Source organism: Drosophila navojoa, chromosome 5 (genome assembly GCF_054131105.1).
Source record: "Drosophila navojoa isolate 15081-1374.11 chromosome 5, UAZ_NAV_1.0, whole genome shotgun sequence".
NCBI classification, from domain to species: domain Eukaryota; kingdom Metazoa; phylum Arthropoda; class Insecta; order Diptera; family Drosophilidae; genus Drosophila; species Drosophila navojoa.
The window spans coordinates 19,049,483-19,069,896 of NC_142893.1; the positions used below are offsets into that span (position 1 = coordinate 19,049,483).

The window sequence follows — 20,414 nt, forward strand, 5'->3', positions numbered from 1 at the left end:
AAAAATGGCAACCCTAGCGCGACGCGTCGCAACGTCGAGCAGCAATCCTACTCCCAGCTGGGGAAAACCAACAACAATGCGACACGGTGCGCGCTAGTTTTATGTGCCACATAAACATTTCGCACCTGCACTGCACAACCCCCCGCTCGCCCCCCTCACAGTCACTGGCGGCGCTCTCGCACCTTTGCGTTTCGCCTTTTGTTGCCTGCTTTTTGGCGCGCATTTTATTGCTTGTCCTTACACGCCACCATTTGCGTATACCCTATAGAGCAGGGGCAGGTGGGATGATATACATTAAATCATGCAAATCTTACATATTTGTATATGTTAAGGAATTAATATTTAAATATGTTATCAGATTGTTCACGTCCAAACAGCATTAAAAGTATATATATAGTTATATTATAAACACTTAAAAAACCAAAAAAAAAAAAAAAAAAAAATAATAATAAATAAATAACCAATAATATACTTATCTAAAATTTCATTAAAAAAAAAGAAAAAAATTAGTATTCATTTGTACTGAAATTAAATTTACAAAAACTATTTACAATTTTATTTCAGTAATAAATTTACTTTATCTTCTTATTCATTTTACTTTATTTTGTTTTTCATATGTGTAAGTTTTAAAAAATAAATAATATTATTTTCTTGATCTATGTATTTTCTTTTTAGTAAAGACTTTTTGAATTTTTTTTTAATTTTTGTGGAACGTATTTGAGAGTGCAAAAATATTATTTATTTATTTATTTATTATTTTTACCCTTTAATACAAATCATACATACAAAATAAAATTATGTTTGTGTTTAAATTATTTTAGAATATATTTTAGAGTATACAAATACATAGACAGACTGTTTAAATTACATTATTTATATTATTATTTATATTATTATTATATTATTATTATTTAAAAAAAAATAGATATATAATAAAAAGTATAAATACATTTTTCCCATTAAGAAGTATCTTCCTATCGTGTAATTTATGCTTTTAAGTGTTATCTGAACGTCTAGCATATATATATATTTGCTGTTGCTGCTGGGCCCTGAACAATAAACTCAAGAGCAAAGACATTTGTGAAATAGAAGTTCCAGCTCCACCAACCTGTTTCAATTTGTTGTTGTTCCTTTGAGCCAGTTCGGTGTCCACCGTGTTGAATTTGTTGTTGTTACGGAGAAAACGAAAGTAGCAGCCGCCAAGTGGGCAGCGCTTTTTATTTTATTTATTTTTTAAATATATTTTTTAACAGTAAGCAATCAGCTGTTGCTATTGTAAATTAATAATTTTTTTTTTTTACTTTTTCGGCAATTATTTTGAATTTTCAAATTGGAATTGGCAACGCTGCAGCTGCAGGCGAAATAGCTCCAGGCCTTTGCTTGGTCAGGCAACACTGGAGAACTTTACTGCTATTTAACACTTTTTTTTGTTTTGCTGCTGTTGCTGTTATTGCTGCTGTTGACAAATTTGGTGGGCAGCAACGTTTTTTTCTTTCTTTTTTAGAACTTCGCGAACGTCGCGTAGAGGAAACGGAAACCGGAAATTGCGCGCACAACAAGCAGTAGCAGCAGCGGCGACAGTTGTTGTTGTTGTTGTCGTTGTTTGGCGTTTCAGTTGTTGTTGTTCGCTATTTACTCACAATTGAAACCGCAAACTCCCGTTGAGCTCTTCAGCGTTTATGCGTATTTAAATATGCTTGAAATGCAATTAATTTTGATTTTTAAATAACACACACACACACACACACAATGATACTGGCGCACTTACACACAAACACAGACGGGCACAGAAGTAAACAAGACGAAAGAAGGACAGAGTAAGAGAGAGGGAGAGAGACAGAGACAGAGCTACTGAAACGAGCGTTGGCAATTAATTATGTTTGCCTTGTTGTGCCGCGTGTTTATTGTGCATATTTAACATGTCAAGCGTCGAACTTTTTAATGAGTTTTTCGCGCGCGGCGCCAAAAATTGCAACGCTCAGCTCGTCAGCTTAAATATTATATTTTGATTTCTGCTGCTTCTTTGTCGCGCATTTAATTTAGAGCTGGCACACGGAAATGATTCGCCAAAAAATTACAACGCGCTTACGATTGTACTCCGTTTTTCGCGTAAGAATTCAACGTATCAATTCGAATCGCACACGACACACGTCCGATGCTGACGACAAACGCTCGCAAACTAACGTACCAACAGGACGGAACGGATGGTAGCTAACGAAACATAATGCTGCCTAGCATAACAACGAATGTGCTGTTTCCAGTGAGCGCAAGCACTTTCCTTAGTTCCTTTTCATTTCCAATTGTTTCGCTTCCCTTGTCGTGCTCGCGTTGGCTCTCTCTCTATCGCGCTATGTCTCTCTGCTGAAATCTCTGTGTTTCGTTTGCCAGCTGGCGCACTCTTTGCATTTCGTCTGCTATTAGCCGGTTTTTGTTTTTGTTTTCGTTCTTGCACGCCTTTGTCGGCATTTGCAGTGTCATCTGACTCTGCCGCTGCCAGCGTCGCTGCTGCTGCCGACTGCAACTGCATTGATAATAAATTAGAGATCAACGTCGACTGAGGCCGCGTGTAGGTGTGCAAAAGGTAAATTTAATGGAAGTATTTGTTTTGCTTCACGTTCAATGCGTTTACAGTAGCTGCTGCCTGCGTTGGCTTAGCTGACCCTACGACAAGTACACACCTGTTGTGCAGGTGAGTTTGGCGTAATGTGCATTAGGGGAATAGTACAGCAAGGGATTTTAATTTCTCTGCCCAGTTGGAATTTGTCTACAAATATTGATGTTGATCTTTGAGTTAAACTAAATATATACAAATACTTGTATAAATAGATATATAATGTACAAGTATATGTATTTGTATGTGTATGCACCTACTCTCTCTTAATACTCACACAAATTTTGAGCCGTTAAACTTAATTGTGAAACCATTAAGACCCGCACTTTATTAACTAGCTATCTATTATCCGCATTTTAAATCACTCTATATACATACACACAGTCACACACACACACATACATACACACATACATACATACATACATACATACATATTCTATTAATAGACATTTTTGTCTCCATCGTCACTTGCTCAATTAGCTGCTGAATTGTTTTTCACACTAGCTGCAAAAGTAAAACAAACTCCATGCCCGACTGAGAGTGTGGAACATTAATCATGGAAAACACCCTTCGAATTTTAAATAAATAACTGTTAGTTCTCTGCTTGCAGATGCCAAATAGGAGAAGTTGAAGAAGAAGAGGAATGCTCAGCGTGGGCTTCGAAACGCATTTCTGTCGCGCCTAAACATCATTAAAAATAAAACCCAATTAACGGTTTCGAGTGCCAGCAACAACAAAAGAAGAGAAAGGGAGAGAGCAGGAGGAGTCATTCCTCATGTACATGCTTCCAAAAATAGTTTGGCAAAAATATGTGAAAAATGAGCGGAGCAAGGAGAGTGGAATGGGACAAAAATGTCATTGGCATTGCACACACACCAGCAAACGCAGTACACACTCACACACACAGACACACAGTTGTTGCGTTGTTAGTGTTGCTGTTGCGGTTGCATTGTTTTTGGCTTGGCTTGAGTTTGGGTGGTTGGATTTCTCTGCCTGGGGTAGCTGCGCTGCATCTGCTTGACAATCCATAAGCAATTGTTGTTGCTTTCCTTTTCATTTTATTTTTTTTTTTTTTTTTGTGTAATTTTGTAACTCACGTTAATCCGCCGGCTAAAGCAAATGCAACCCTGAAGGGGCAACGCGGACTTAAGCGCTCTAGCTTTAATGGGTTGCAGGCGATGAGCTAGCACAATTTGTTAGACCAAAGGGCGATACTGCTGGATGCTGTAGACTGATGAGCTGAGCTCAATGGAAATTGAATTGCCTGATTAAAAGTGCTGCGAATAAATTGTTGCGTTTTGTTTATGTTTTTGCAAACTCTCAACCGAAGTTGACCCTTCGCCCCATTCAAGCAGCAAAAGCGCAACTAATGCTGCTTTGATTCGTGTGCGGCGTGTGTGCGTGCGTGTGTGTGTGTGCAGTCATGCGTTAAGTGTGTGAGAAATATTGTAGTCGCATTTAAGGTGCCTGTGACACAAGTGACTTGGCAAAAGTCTGATTCCAAATGGAATGCATTGCACATTTCGAAATTAGCTGACAACACTGCGCAAGCTAAGAGCGCGTGCTTTCACTCTCTTAAATGAACGGTCCACTGTTGGCACTCTCTGCGCAGCCTTCCAGTGAGTGCGGGCAGTAAAGAGAAAGCTTTGCGCGCTCTCTTGCTAATCAAGCGTCGGCGGCGTAGTCGGCGTCGACAGCGGCAACAACAAAGCAAAACATAAGCCAAGGACGCGACGCAAGTTAAATTTTTAAAAACTGAAGAAGAAGAATTTATGCACAACATTTGAAGCATTACAAAATATATGCAACAACAACAACAACAACGACAACGAGAGAAGAACAACAACTAAACACAAATCACGCAAATATAATTTATTATTTTACGCCTTATCCTTGAGCCGCAGCCAAGGCGATGTGTTTGTCTTTGCCTCTGCCCAGCTGCCTTGCCCCCACTCCAGGCCCGCTCACTCTCGCACGCTCTAGCTCTCACTCTATCGCCCCCTCCTCGCTCTCTCACACCGTCTCGCTCCCACTCACTGTCACTCGCCATGTCGCCTCTTGTTTCTTTGCTTTAGCTGCTTGGCAAAATTCTATGCTTAACGCCATTTTTGTGTGCGAGACACGATGACGACAAATTTTCAACGTGCAACCTGACACTGAGCTGAGATTTTCGAAATTCCTTGCCTTCACTGCCAGCCAGCCAGTCAGCCGGGCGAATCCACGTCTCTCTAACTCTTCTTCTTGTCTCTCGGCACCATGATTGCTGCATGCATGCAAAACTGCTTCACGACTGGGAGTCGACTGTTGAAAGGATTAGATCCAGGCTCATGTGTGTGTGTGTGTGTGTGTGTGTACCACTCCCTCTCCCTCTCCCTTTCCCTCCCACCACACACACACACTCTGTCTCGCTCTGTCTGATTGCATGCCAGACAGTGGAGCGCGTGGGCGTTTTTCGACGGGGTGGCAACTACGTAAAAAGTATTTGCACAACTCTCAAGTGGGTCAAATGATTAGGCGGCATGATGAAGTGCCTTTGCCACTTGAGCCGACACACCCACCCACGCGAGTGGAAGGGAGACGGAGCGATGCCTCCAAAGACAGCGTCGAACGCCCATCCAAAAATAAACAGTTTAATGTTTTGAATGAGCAATTGAATTTGATTATGCACGAATGTGTGTAAGTGTGTGTATGTGTGTGTGTGTGTGTGTGTGTGTGTGTGTGTATGGTAGCCAGAAGGATGCCTCAACTGCTGCTGCTGGAAGAGAAACAAACTGCGTGCAGCTCTTGGCAATGTGTTAAGCAAATGCACTTCGTAGCTGATGAGGAATGGAGGGGGAGGGAAGACGGAGGAGGAGGAGGAGGAATGGCAGGTTTACAGGCACTGCACTAAATGTGATAAAAGAGCTTACGTGACATTAGATAGCACCTTACGTGGGATTACGTTGCACGTGATTACGTTGAAAATTGACAAACATATTACGTAGTTAACAACCGTTATAGAGAGGATTAGATACGACGCAAGCTTTGATTAGTACATAGTCGCATTTGGCTGCGATACTTGAGAGCGAGTGATAAAGTGAGAGAGAGATAGAGAGAGCGAGAGAGAAAGGAAGAGTACATTTATTACGCTGTTACGCTTAACGTAACGTGCTGCAATTATATGAAACATGCAAATACTAAAAAATTAATTTTTAAAATAAGATCAGCTATAAATATCAAAGTTTGATATTTTAAAAATACCAATAGATGCACTTTAATATGAATATGTTTTCCACCTAATATAAGTATAAATATATATATAATACTTTAAATGAACGTGTAAAATATTATATATGTATGTATGTTCCTATATAATATTTTAATTATCTTTTTTATCAATATATATAGTATTATTTCATATTATTAAAATTCAAAAATTTGGGAATATATTTTATAATATTTATTTAGAGGTTTTCCAAGATATTAATATGTTTTATAACCATTGCAACGCTCCAATTAATAAAATATATTCATATATCAAATATCAAGCATGTCTATATATATAATGTAACATCATATATATCCATAACACTTTTTAACACACAAACATAATTGATATACTTATATCATACTCTTGTCCTGCCTTATCTTCCTCATAAATGAAGCAAAAAAATGAAATTTAAATCGCATAGAGTTCCAAAGTTTTCATCATACTCATACCTCATCATGCTGAACCTTTCCAATGAGCTACGAATAGTTTCTGCGTCATGCTTACCTGCTGAAACGATGCACGTGAAAATATAAACAGTTATTGTCGTACCTAACTTACGAGTCCCTGGCCCAAATATTTCAACTTTCATTACATGCTGTAGGTCCAAGCGGGCCAACAACAATGGCCTCGGCAATGGCAATAGCAACAGCAACAGCAAGAGGAAATTGCTACTTAAATTCAAAGCCAATCTCTGGCAAAATGTTGCCAAAAAAAAAAATGAAAAAAATGAAAGAAGAGAACCCAAGCCAACAAGATAAAAGCCGAGCACAAAAACCCAGCCCAACCACAAAACAAAGGCACACAAAATATGGCTGGCAGCCTGTCTGTCCGCTCGTCCCGTTGTCCGTCTGTCTGTCTCACAACAACAACAAAGAGAAGAGCAGGAGCAGCAGCAGCAGCAGCAGCATCAGCAGGAGCCGGAGCAAGCCCAACCAAACGGCGTCGACATTTAACGTTTTAAATCTGATTATTCCACAACAACTGTCAATAATGCAAACTGTTTAACCCCCCTCCCCACCCCCTGGCATACTCCTCTCTGCCCATGGCACACACCACTTAAACCTCAGATGAGCTAAGCCCGCCCCATAAATGAGCGGCAGCCTATCCTACCTATACAGCAATTGTGAGAACGCTGATGCGCTCTCTCCCTTCCTCTGTCTCCCTCTTTACCCGTCCCACGGTCCTTTCCTCCTCTCGGTTGCATGTAAAACCGCAAACGACGCGAGAAAATTGTCACCAGTCAAAAAACAAATGAAAAAAAAATGAAAGAGAGCGAAGAGAATAAGGCAGAAAAAGAGGCAGGCGAAATGTGTAAATCAAAAAAATAATTGCGCCTGATAACAACATCAATAACAATAAGCCGCAACGAGAGTAGAGACCCAGCCCGAGATTCTCTGAGAGGTATTCGTGTCCTCGGCTGAGCAACGTGCCGAATTACACAGACATAACAATAAAGGATAAACGATAAAGGATACAGGATGAGGCGCAAAATAGCAATGCAGAGCAATGGAATGTACTCTAAGATACCCTGTAATATTTCTACAAATTAGTTTTTCAATTCAATTCACTATATGCTTTATTTCCAGACTTTTACATATTGCTTAAAGCTAGCTTATTTTTTTCTATACAGAGTCTAGACTTATTTAATGTCTGTGCAGCTGAGATATCATATTTACATTCAATTTAATGAGTTATGTGCAATGATAAATATGATTAAATTAAATTCAGTTATTTTGCTTGAAATATTTAATTATATTCGAAGTAGAGTTTTTTTTAATAAACAAAAACAAATTAAATAAAAGTACATTTATATTTTTCTAAAAAATTAATTTTAATAATATATAATATTAGTTTCCTCAATCACTTTAATAATAATGTTTTCAATAATTTTTCTGTTTTTTATATATAATACTCTTATTTTTTATCAATATAAAAAGGAAAAAACATTTGAATTTTTTGTATATTCAAGTTTGATGATATTTCCATTTTTATGATTACTTATTTTTTAGTTTAATTATATTGTATTTCCTTATTTATTTAATTTTATTTATTAATTGTTTAATTAATTTCTTTCTTTACTTAGTTTTAGTTTAATTTGATTAATTTTTTTTCTAGCTTAGAATCAATATAATATGAAAACTTACTCTGTGATAATTTATACAGATTTATTTATTTTTTTTTTTATAAAATTAAAAATATAATGAATAGTAAATAATTATACAAATAAAGTTGACTAAATGGTAATAAAAGTTTACATTTTATATTAAATTAAATTAAAATTTTAAATATATGAACTAATTCAACTGACTAAATGATTTTTTATATATTTAAATTTTATTTTGCATTATTCTAACAATATCTAAAAATTGCTTGCAAGATTTCTTTTATCTTTGCCGTAACAATAAACGATTTAATAATATCACTTATTCCAAAAATTAATCAGAGTTATTGCCATATGGCAGCAGGGCTTATTGATCTAATACATCGAGCTCGTAAACATATTTGGCTGGCTTTCAACTATACTTGCCGCACACTTCAAACTCCTTGCAACCCTTGTCTCTCGCCCAGGGTAGCAGGGAGTCAAGGGGGCGTCGCAAGGCGCTGTCAAAATAGAAACCAGCTACAAATTTTCGACGTTCAGACAGAGTCAGAGTTGGCAGTTCCGCTCTGGCTAATTTATGGGCTGCTCTCTTAAAGTTTTGTTACATTTTTGTGCCATAAATCTTTTCAACACCACACACACACACACCCCTCCATAATGCACTTCAGTTGAGTGGAGTTCACTTCAACACTCGCTTGGCCGCCTTTATTTACTTCATATTAATATGAAGTTCATTGTGTCAAGTTGGCAGCGCCGATTTCTTATCACTTTTTCCGTATTTCCTTTTCTCTCTTTTTGCTTTTTAATTTTTAGCTGAAGCGCAGGACACGTCTGCAGCGTTAGCCTGGCTTAACTGACGTGGAGGCTGGGAGGCTGAAGGGGAGGGGAGTGGGAACAAGCTTATCTTTTGGCTGCCTGGCATTTACATTCAACGCTTGACAGCTTCTTTGTAGGCGGCTTTACACTGTGGGTGTGGCCATTGCCGCATTGTGTTGCGAGCATTTTCCTTTCAATCTCGCACATTTTTTTTATTTTTTATATTTTTAACAGTTTTTCCTTTAAAGCTCTTTAAAGATAAATACAATCATAATTAGACAAAAACAAAAATGTCGCAATATTCTACTCTATGTCTTGGTTATCTAAGGAATGAAGTTACGTTACGGAAATATATGACGTAATGAAATGTAAGAATATATAAATTTTAAATGTGACTTGCTTTTGTTGTAAGAGCAATTGCTGAATTTAATTTTGATTTATTTTTAAGATTTTTCTTTGTTATATTTTGTTGAAAATGTAAAACGTAATTAACATGAGCAAACATGTAATCTGACAGCTTAATACAAAGAGTGTAGCTGACATTTACTTAAGCATTCAACCACTTTAAAGTATCCCTTTTTATTAAACTTTTATCAGAATCCCATCGTTTTTACTTTCACCAATTAAACACAGAATATTCCACACAATTTTTGTTTCTTCATTTAATTACTTTAAAAAATTCTCTAATTTATTTTAAAGATTTATTTTAATAAGTAAATAATAAGTAGACTAGATTTTTTACAGTATTCGAGAAATTTACTATACCTAATTCAGAATTATTTCCAGTTTTAATTATTTTTAATAAATCTTAAGTTATATAAATGATGTATATACATATAATTGACTTGAAAATCTTCAATATTTATTCTGCTTCGGGCTGGTAAGTATGCTTTATATGTAGTAGAACAAGTGTATATATCCTAGAGGGGCATAGATGTGCATAGGTATAGGTAGGCATAGGATTTATATTTGTCCCCATCTTCTTTGGATGCATTTATGCATTTATTATGATTAAATACATATATTTTAATTTAATATTTATATTTTAATACTAATACTAATGCCAAATTATATTTTATTCTTCAAAAATTAAATGCTAAACGATTACAAAATTACGATAAGAGAACAAACACAAATCCAGAGGTTTATATAGGCATCGCAAATGTATGTACCACACTCATATGTGAATTACCAAAACTTTTATTGCTTAACAAAATTGTTACAAATAAATTCGACTTACTTACAAGTTAAGTAACATGCCTAAGTCTCATTTGATTATAAAACTTAACATATTTCGCATCGTAATGGCACTTGCAAAGAGATTAGCTGTAGCGACACCTGTGTGTGACACACTCTCTGTCTCTCTCACTCCCTCTCTCTCTCTCTCACTCATTAGAGACTTAAATTTCTACAGTTATGCCAATAAACTCGAGTGCCCTGCGACTTTTCACAATCCCAAATTGGCCGAGTCACGTTTGCCTCTCAGAAATTATTAAAAATTGTGAAATAATTTCAGAGCACGCTTCACTGAAATGACGCAAAGTGTGCCTGCAATTACTTTGATGATGATACTCATGACGTGATGCCCGATGATGATGATGATGATGATGATGATGACGCGCATGATACCCACCCAATCGAGAGTTGAACTGAAATCCATGCAAATGCCACAATAGAAGCGAAAGTCACCACCACGCGGTGGTTCAAGTATCAGGGCTTAGCATCTCACAGCGGGTGGGTGGGTTCGCTAGAGAGTGCCAACAGGCCTTTAATCAAGGCGCATTATCAATGAGCTATGATATATGGATATTTATGACACACGCATCTGGCGCTAAATTAGCTAAGAAACTAAAACCAGAGCTAAAGTTGGCCAAAACAAAGATCTTTATGAGGTTATATGACTGACAGATTGGTTTTATGAAACAAATAGTAATCTGAAGTGCCTCATAAGTGACTGAAATTATAATATTGTACCTTAGTGAGTCTAAGCAGATGTACAAGGAAACAAACTAGCTTAAGATACTCCATTCAGCAGCAATTGGATAATTCATAGTTCATATTACCGAAATAATTCATAGTTCAAATTATATAATCATATAATACCAAGTTAATATTAAATTATTTTTTATTGAATTTGAAACATCCGGGAAATATCGCCAGCACTCTAAAGAAGAATTTGAAAATATCGAACGAACAGCTATGAAAATGATCAAATTCAAAATGCTTGTTGGCATCGAACTCTCTTGTACTGGGCGGTACTACGTTCGTATGCTCCACCTTGGGCACTACTTTCTTAAGCTCCACCTTGGGCAATGCAGAGCCATGCTCGAGATGGGAGGGTATGAAACGCGTGGGTGTTTCCATGGGTATGGGCACATATCCCAACGGTGGCTTACGATCCCGCACAGTGCCAGCTTTCCTCTTAGTCGTCCATGGTTGGCCATGCTCGTGGGAAAAACAAATTTGCTTGTCGGCCAAGTTACTCGGAATGTAACCCTGGCAGGACAACATTTTTCTTTCAAATCAACTAAGTTTAACTTTACAATTTACATTTGCCCAGATGTCAAATACAAATTTCATAAATTTTATTCCACGAACTACTAAGATTTCAATGGGAAATATTATTAGCTGAGGCTATATTAATATTATTAAAACTTGATAATGGATAATTTGTTTATACCTCGAACCCATTGACAATGGGAACTGGTTTTCGTTACTATTATTGTTGTTATGAAGTTAAAACTCTGCACCTACATTTAATTGCGAATATTTATATTTAGAGCTTATATGTCTTTAATATGTTTTTATATATTATACAAATAAATATAAAATATTTTAAGCTTATTTTATTTTTAGTTTTCCCTTTAATACATTTTAAATTTATAAAATATATATTTTTTAATTATAAATATATTGAACAAATTTTCTTTAGTTCTGATTGTGACTTTAATTTTAATTTATAGTAATAATAAAAATAATGTAAAAAAATTGTATTGAATTTCTTTGCAAATTTTCCCTTAATTTTAGTTTTCAATTTAATAAATTTTTAATTTATTAAATATATATAATAAAAATAAATATAAAATATATTTTGGTCACTTTTAGTTCTAGTTCTCAATTTATTGAATTCTTTTATAATAAATATATTTTTAAACATTATAAAAATTTCCTTTTCATATCTGTAATTTTCTAGTAGTGATATAAAATTAAAAAAAATAAATAAAATTATTGATCTTAAAATTTTTTTGTTTATACTATAATGAAATTTAGAATCTGTACATCAATTTTATAAATATTTTTATTTAAATTTTTAAAGAAAATAAATACAAAATGTGCGCATTTAATTTGATCAAAATAATTATGCCGACTAGTGTATATTCCCTAACTAATAAGTGACCAATTTACGGGAAGATCCTATTAAGTGAAACGTTTCGTGGGTTAGCCTCACAAATGTTCGAATGAGAATATCTCGGTATGGAATTCGTTTTGCTGCTGCTGCTGCTGCTGCTGCCTAAGCCTTTTCATAGGCGACATAGACAGAACATTAGACAAGATTATGCTTGTGAGCTAATAAAATGAGACAAAGGCATTTAAAATATTCGCTTGCCCTTGTGTCGCTTGTGCCCGGAGCCCAAAAGTATGCTACAAATGGCCATTCGCTCATTTCACAGGAATCGGTGGATTTTATGAGCATTTCTAGGCTGGGCGGCTTGCCAAATGCCCAAAATGGGCTCCATGCATGCTGCTGTTGTTCCCCCTCCGTTTTCGGCTGTTGTTGTTGGTTTTCGAATTGTTCACAGCCAGCCAAAAATTGAGTTAATTATCTTGTCGCATAATTACAAAAGTTGAAACGACTCGGCAGGACGTTCGGCAGTTCGGGCATTCGACGTTGGTCACTTTTCCACGAATCTGGGAGTTTGATGCTCGGAAGTCGAGGCAATTTCACGCTCTATCACAAATGCGAACGCAACGAAACGCATTTCAATTTTCTTAATTTCAGTTAATAACTCAACAAATACGCCGCCAGGCAAAGAACTTATAAATGCAAATATTGATAGATACTTTGGGCGTGCCAAGGCAACAGCCACGGCTAATGACGTTTTGCTATCATAATGATGATGATGATGACGCTGCTGCTGATGATGATGATGTTGGGAAACTGCACGCAGCGTTTGTGTGTGGAAACATGAAAAGCACTTTGTTAGTCCAAAGGGGAACGGAGGAGGATGGAATATCATCGGATAGAGTGGGGAGCCAAGTCTTGCCGCTCGCTCAATGCGAAAGACAAACATACGAATGGGGCACCAGGGGCCACTGTGGGCGCTCGCTGGGTTGTTGCCACTGTGGGCGTGGCATTTGGCCCGGGGGCATAATGACAATTACAGCTACCGCGTGCATGCCGGCAAGCAAAAAGGAATAAGGAAACTTTTTACTGCTTCGCCTCGGCATCAACTTGGCAAATAAATCCGTTCGAAACGCTTGAGCGCCATATCAAAAGACCCGTTCGCTCAATGAGACACAAACAAACAGCAACAGCAATAGCAACAGCAGCAGCAACAGCAACAACAAGAGCAATACAAATGTGAAGCTGGTTTAGTGGTGCTACCCTCAAGGGTCGGCTGCCAGTGCGAGCAATTGAAAGGGGTGAAAAAGCTAAACATGACCTCGAGCAATGCACGCAACGAACTTCACTTAGAGCTCGCTGCCGTCCAGAGTGCGACTCCTGCCGTCCTCCTGCCGTCTCCTGTGGCGTCCAACGACCACGAAAATAAAAGCGTGCCAATACAAACACAAATAATACGAATATACATAGGAAAATGCGCTAGTCTAATCCAAGTTCAAGTAGCCGAATGCACTATACTCTGTTGCCAGCGTCAGATTTGTTTGCAAACTCACTTTGAGCTAAGACGCTCAATTACTGGCAAAAGTTTTGCAAATATTTATATTAAAATATATTGGCTGAGGGAAGAGATTAAATAGGCGACTTATTTATACCCTGTGGGAAGTTCTGCAATGGCTTTGAATTATTTATAGAATGTTGCTTATGTTTATTTTTTATTTTTAATAAAGATTCGCAACTCGGTAATTCGTTTCTTAATATTTATTCATACTATTATTTAAATAATATATTATTATATACATATATCCATTTTTATTATTATTTTTTCACTTAATTAAATGTTGTTAAATTATTTGTTTATTTATCTATTATTTAATATTATTTTATTTGCTTATTGATTTATTGATTGATTTATTTATTTCATTATTTATTTACTTACTTATTTATTTATTTGTTTAATTATTTATTTAATATAATTATTTATTAATTTATTGTTTAATTTATTTATTTTGTATATAATATATATTTATTTCTTATTTTTAAAATTATTTATATATATATTTATTTATTTATTTTTATTTATTTATTTACTTTTTGTTTAATTATATTTATTTTTATCTCATTATTTTTTCATGTCCCGGGTTTTCAATAATAATTATTATTAAAAATTTAATCTACCCATTCACATTAATTCACATATACAGGGTATAAGAAAAACGACTAATAGAAGAACAAGCAAGCGTTTGGACTTAGCCTCGCAGCGGAAAAGCGAAACGCGTCATGTTTTCGAAACTGACAACGCGAAGGACTTCAGTTTGCACCACTCTCCCACCCACATACACATACTCAATATATTTTTCTATTATTTATTTTTTTTTCTACTTTCAATTTTATTTTGTACTTTTTCCTTTGTTGTTGGTTTATTTACAATGTTTTTGCAGCCATCAAACCACAAGTTGGCCAACACGCACAAGCAAACAATGCAAAACAATTAGAATAAAATGCGCTCTGGGGAATTGAACGATGGCCAAGGGAAGATTTTGGCCAAGGCAGTGGCCAATGGCAATGCGCTAGCTGTAGAACGCAGTCAAATGCAAACAAAGCAAATGAGAGCCATTAAAATAGATAAACCTTTAAATGAATCATAATTCATGTGTCAAAAGAAACGAAACGAAAAGAGGGACCAAAATAATCTTGAGTGAAAGTAAATAGAAATATAATAAACAAAAATAATAAATAACAATAATAAAAAAAATATTAAAAAAGATTTCTTGGGTTAATTTAGATGAAGATTTGAGCTGTTTGTTGTGTGCTTAAATTATTAATTTAAAGATTTAATTTGGGGGTTTCATAGATTTCAGTAAAATATAAAAATTAAAACAAATATATATAATATAAAACAGATTTTTTACGTTATAAATGCAAAGAGATAAATTAAAGATAAAATAAAGATAATTTAAAGATATAATTTGGCTTTCTCATATAAAATAAAATAAAATATATAATAAATAATATATTCTAAAAACTCATTATTTTCATTCTAAATTCTTAATTCAAATTTGTTGTTGGTTTTTTTAAGTTTCTAAATTTTAGCATACCTATTAAACAATTTCTAAATTCTAAACTTTGTTAATCACTTTTAACAAAATCCCCCCGCTTGTCTGAGACAATATTAGCAAAGCAGCTGTCCGAATCCAAATTCTCTTAATATAATCAAATATCATGAAGAGAAATCTACTCAAAAATCTGCGTAAACTTCTGATGCGTGCAATTGATGGCAGACTAGCAAACAATTCTGGACATAAAAAAATATATAAAAATGAAAGAAGAAGAAAATTATGACAATTGCATTTGGAGCTGTTGCTGCTGTGGCCACAGGCATAAATCGAATCTCTCTCTCTTTTTCCTCTGATTTCGATACCCGCGGATAATGAAATTAATCGTCTGTAATGGTTTATTGTGTGCGACGATGGCGGAATTTGTTTTCGGGCCAAACCAAATGGTGGGCGACCACAAAAAATAAAAATAAAAATAAAAATCACCATCAAGAAAATGCTGGCGGCTGAAAGTGATGAACTAGGACATGCCCTATCGTAAATCGAAGCACATATAATAAAATATGACTTATTAATAATATTATGCAACTGAAAATTTTTATATGGATATTATTATTGATAATAACAACATGCAAATTAATTAAAATATTTATTACAATTTTAAACATTTTTTAATGGTATAACAATACATAGATTCATACAAATAATCACTATAATTGCCATAAAGAATACATGATTATAGATGACTGATAGTTGGGTACTCTATCAATTAGATTGCAGGGTATAATACTTGACCGTTGGCCACTAGATAGACAAATACCATTCAGTATTCCGTTGTTGTTGTTCTATTTTTTTAACTTTCACAGAGAGCCGAGCATGTAAAATATATTGAATTGTCATTGAATTTCGCGTTGCCATAAATAAGCAAGGGCTAATGGTGCGCGGGTTGTGCAATTTTTGTGATTTAGTGCGGCTGAAAAATGAGAAACTGGCAAAGCTCTTGGGCGCAGCAGCAGCAGCAGCAGTAGGAGTAGCAGGAGTAGCAGCCACTGTAGCAGGAATAGCAGCCACGCAGACTGGTCATACATCAATGGATTACTTTAAAATGCCATCAAAATGGCCGCTACGAAAATTGACTGTCGACTTGCGACTGTCACGCTCTTAACTAATAATAGAAATAATCATCATAAATCCATAAAAGAAAATCTCATTAATCCGCCATCACACGCACACAGACCCACACAGACTTACAGCTGTATGGGTGACAGTTTTTGATGTTTCCAAGACAAAAGACAAAAAGAGGGGAAGCCAAAGGAATATCGAAAGGCAGCACATGACACACGTATAAGACTTATAAGCCTCGTACCCTGCCACACACACACTTCATATTCAAATTACTTCACATTATATAATATCCTTCAGGCTCTTAACACTCACAACACACACACGCACACACACACACACACGCTTCAGGCTGGCCTGGCACGTTCGACGTTCGGTGGGCGAACGTGGCATGCATGTTGGCACAATACACGACGCTCTCGGCGCCATAACAGCAGGGCGGAGTGGGCGGAGCGGATGGAGGAACTGTGGAAAAACTCATCGACGCGTCGGCCGCATGCCTGGACTCTGACTTGATAGTTGATTAAGAAGACATCATTTTAAGTTTAAATACACATCAAATAGCATTACAAGGTGTGACAGAAGCCCATCTACAGTGGGCTACAAAAGCATGCCGCGAAATAAAATACGCCAATGCTTAATAAAGTCTTCATCTGAGCTTTGAGTTGTATTCCATTTAAAGTTGATTGTGTATATATATTCCATTTATAAAATATAAACTTTTCCTGTTGATTGCACAAAATAAATACAATTTATGGTAGTGTTATTTATTATTATTAAATATATGGAATTTTTATGTCATAATGAAAGCATATTTGAACTCTTTTGTCCTTATATAAAATAAAATTTTATATTGGTTTGACTAAAACTTAAATATATTTACTTATCCTATAATATTAATAATCTATTTATCTCCTCTTATTAATATAAGATATATGCTTGTATATTATATTATCCTTATGAATAAATGTTCCCTTTGGTTTTGATTATTACAACAGCTGTGTGATTAATTTAATTAGTTTTAAGTTAAATATTCCTTAAATTCCCTTGGTTTTAAGCTATTTAGAAGTATAAGTTAATTAGTATAAGTTAAATACTTCTCAGTCTGAATGGATAAATATAAATATAAATAAAATAATTATTATGCAAAAAATATAGATTATATAATAATCAAATAGTTTTATTCGCCATATATTTATTTTCACATTATTGTCAAATCGTATTTATAATACTAAGTATAATTTTCTACTCTTCTTCTTATTCGGAGTAATTTTTATTTGGGAATCATTTTTAATAATAATAAGTACTTCCGTTAGTATATAGCCGTTATATAGTAAGTAAGTATCAAGTAAGGTTTATATAACTCTTTCAAAATATCGGACTTAAGATATGGGATTATAATTAATATGCTTGAGGCATTTATCATTAAAAAAGAAGCTAAAGCCATCCCAAATTCGGTAATGCAAGACATAAATCGGATATCTGTATATCTGCTCATATAAAAATCCTGCTAAATTTGTATTTAATCAGAACATTTACAAAAATACTTCATAATTCGTCGAATTCTCTTATAAACCTCACCTAAGAGTTGTTGATTTTACACAAATTCTCGCAATATTTTCGTACAAAGAAAACAAAAACAACAGAGTAACGCCTTGCAGATAAGACCAAGCTTAACTCTTATGCATTATGAAAAGTCAAATTTCGTAAAAATGTGGCTTTGTTTTCGTTTCGTTTCGTTTTGGTGCGTCAAAAGTTGAGAATGCGGCGAACTTTCTGCGTTTCTCTTTTTTTGTAGTATGCCACGTGGCATAACTTGCGCACACAACTGTACTTTCACACACAATTTCAAGTTATAATCAGTGCTCATTACTATACAAGACACGTTTTCAGATTTCGCGTGATTATGCGCCGCGGCTCAGCGGCTCCGGATCCTGAAGACCCTGAAGTTCGGCTGCCGCGATGCTGGGCTCTGTCTCAAGCAGCTGGGCGTTGGGGTGTCCGAAGCGAAAACAAAAACCCCGAACACAACAAAGTCAAAAAATTAAACTTGAAAATAACTTGAAATCTACATGCTCTGTGTGTGTGTGTGTGTGTCAGTGTGTGTGTGTATCTAGGCAGATATAGTCGAAGAGTGCTAGGCCGGCTGGCTGGCTGGCTAGTCCTAGATCCTAGGTCCTAGGTCCTTGTAACTATTCAGGCGCATGCCATAATGCTTATTGTTGTCATTTACATGGCTCAGGCATGGGGGCGTGGCACGTGGTGAGTAGGCGAAAAGTTAACGCGCTGGCGAAAAATATGCAAATTATAATAAAAAACTTGACACTTTACATGCAAACGAACGGTGGGCGAGGCCTCTGGGTGGCACAGGCGGGCGGACGGGTGGAGGGGTGGAGGGGCGGTTGGCTTGGGCGACTGATGCGAATCTCTCTGTGGCTGGGCGATTAAGCGAGCCAAATGAAGCGCTCGCACCGACTGCGCATTTTAATTAAGCAACCAGCGAAATAAGTACGCGTCCTCGACTTTTCCATTGTTGCTGTTGTTGTTGTTGGCCCGTTTGTTGTTATTATTGTTGTTATCGCTGGCATTGCCGCAATCGCACGGCAAAGCGCGAAATCTGGCACAAAACTTGCCGAAAACGACAATGGCAATGCAAAGTTCACGATGTTAAGCCAAAAACGCGTCTGCATTTGCATAAAACATCTGCAGCAACTGCAATGGCAGCCAAAGCTTTGTGGCTCCGCAAGAAAACAGTGAAAGTCATCGAAAATCCTAAGAAATTTCAAGCAAGACTTTCTAAACTTTCATTCATATCAACACTGGATTTTATATAACTTTATTGGATTTTTATTTCGTTCTGCCATTCTGAAATGAAGCTTAAACTAAGCGGAGAGATCTTGGAGTTGCGGCAAATTTAATTAAGTATATGCGTCGAGAGAGAGAGATAGAGAGCATAAAGAGATAGACTAGGAGTAGGCGGAGGACTATTAGATATCAAATTATCAAATTTATATAGATTTTTATGCTTTTAAATTAAGTTTTATGCTTTAACTTAATATATATATTTTCTGCAACTTTCTAATTAATTAACATATTTTGTTTTTTTATACCCTGAACCCATTGAAAATGGGAAATCAGGGTATAATGGTTTTGTTAAAAGTATGTAACAGGCAGAAGGAGGCGTGGCAGACCCCACAAAGTATATATATTCTTGATCAGGACGACAAGCTGAGTCGATTTGGCCCTGTCCGTCTGTCTGTCCGTCCGTCCGTCCGTCCGTCCGTCCGTCCGTCCGTCCGTATGTATGAACGCGTCGATTTCAGAAGATATAAGAGCTAGAGACTTCAACTTTTTTTTAAAATGTCCGTATATATCACGCGCAGATCGAGTTTATCACTAAAAAACGATAACTCATTCCGATAATTTTTTATCGATAAAAAACCTTATCGAAGATCACTTAAATAATTATATCTCCTACATCTTTCAAGCTAGAGTCTCCAAATTTAAAATGTATATTAAGATGAATTTTATACAATTTCGGTTTTTGTTAAAATTTACCCCCCACACCTAAATCCACCCCCTCACCCTCATCTTTGTAAAAGTCGTATATCAAATACTAGAGACTTGAGCTTCGGTATACACATACATTTTAACATTATGATTACGCTCTGAAAGTTTCATTACGATCATACGTCTAGAAATTAAATTATTCAACAAATAAGTTGTCATTATATTGCCAACACTGCAGCGCAACCCAAGCGCAATCACCTGTATATGTGAGTGTGTGTATGCGTGTGTTTATTTGTATGCGTGTGTGTGTGTGCGTGTATTTGTATGTATGCGTGTGTGTGTGTGTGTGTGTGCGTGTGTGTTTGCTAATTATTTTTGAAATGTCAGTTGCTTGTAGGGTTCAGGGGATCTCGTAGTCGAGCAGTCTCGACTAGAGCTTTCTTACTTGTTTTTTTTTATAATCTTAAGTTGAGAATTTATGCTTATTTATAATTATTTTTCTCACTTAGTTTTTCCCTTCTTTTTTATTTTTAATGAATAAAAACTTTTATATTTTTTGCAACAACAAATTTTTAATGTTATGTTATCCATCAGTTTTTTTTTTT

General features: G+C 35.8%; 1 protein-coding gene across 1 annotated transcript in view; it reads right to left on the reverse strand.

Moving 5' to 3' along the window:
- tei (irregular chiasm C-roughest protein teiresias) overlaps positions 1-2,193 on the reverse strand; it is a 197,188-nt gene extending 194,995 nt beyond the window's left edge. The window contains exon 1 of the mRNA XM_018106562.3: positions 1,109-2,193. The gene's annotated coding sequence lies outside the window, so the exon portion shown is untranslated. The remainder of the gene's footprint in view (positions 1-1,108) is intronic.
- Positions 2,194-20,414: the final 18,221 nt, after the last annotated feature.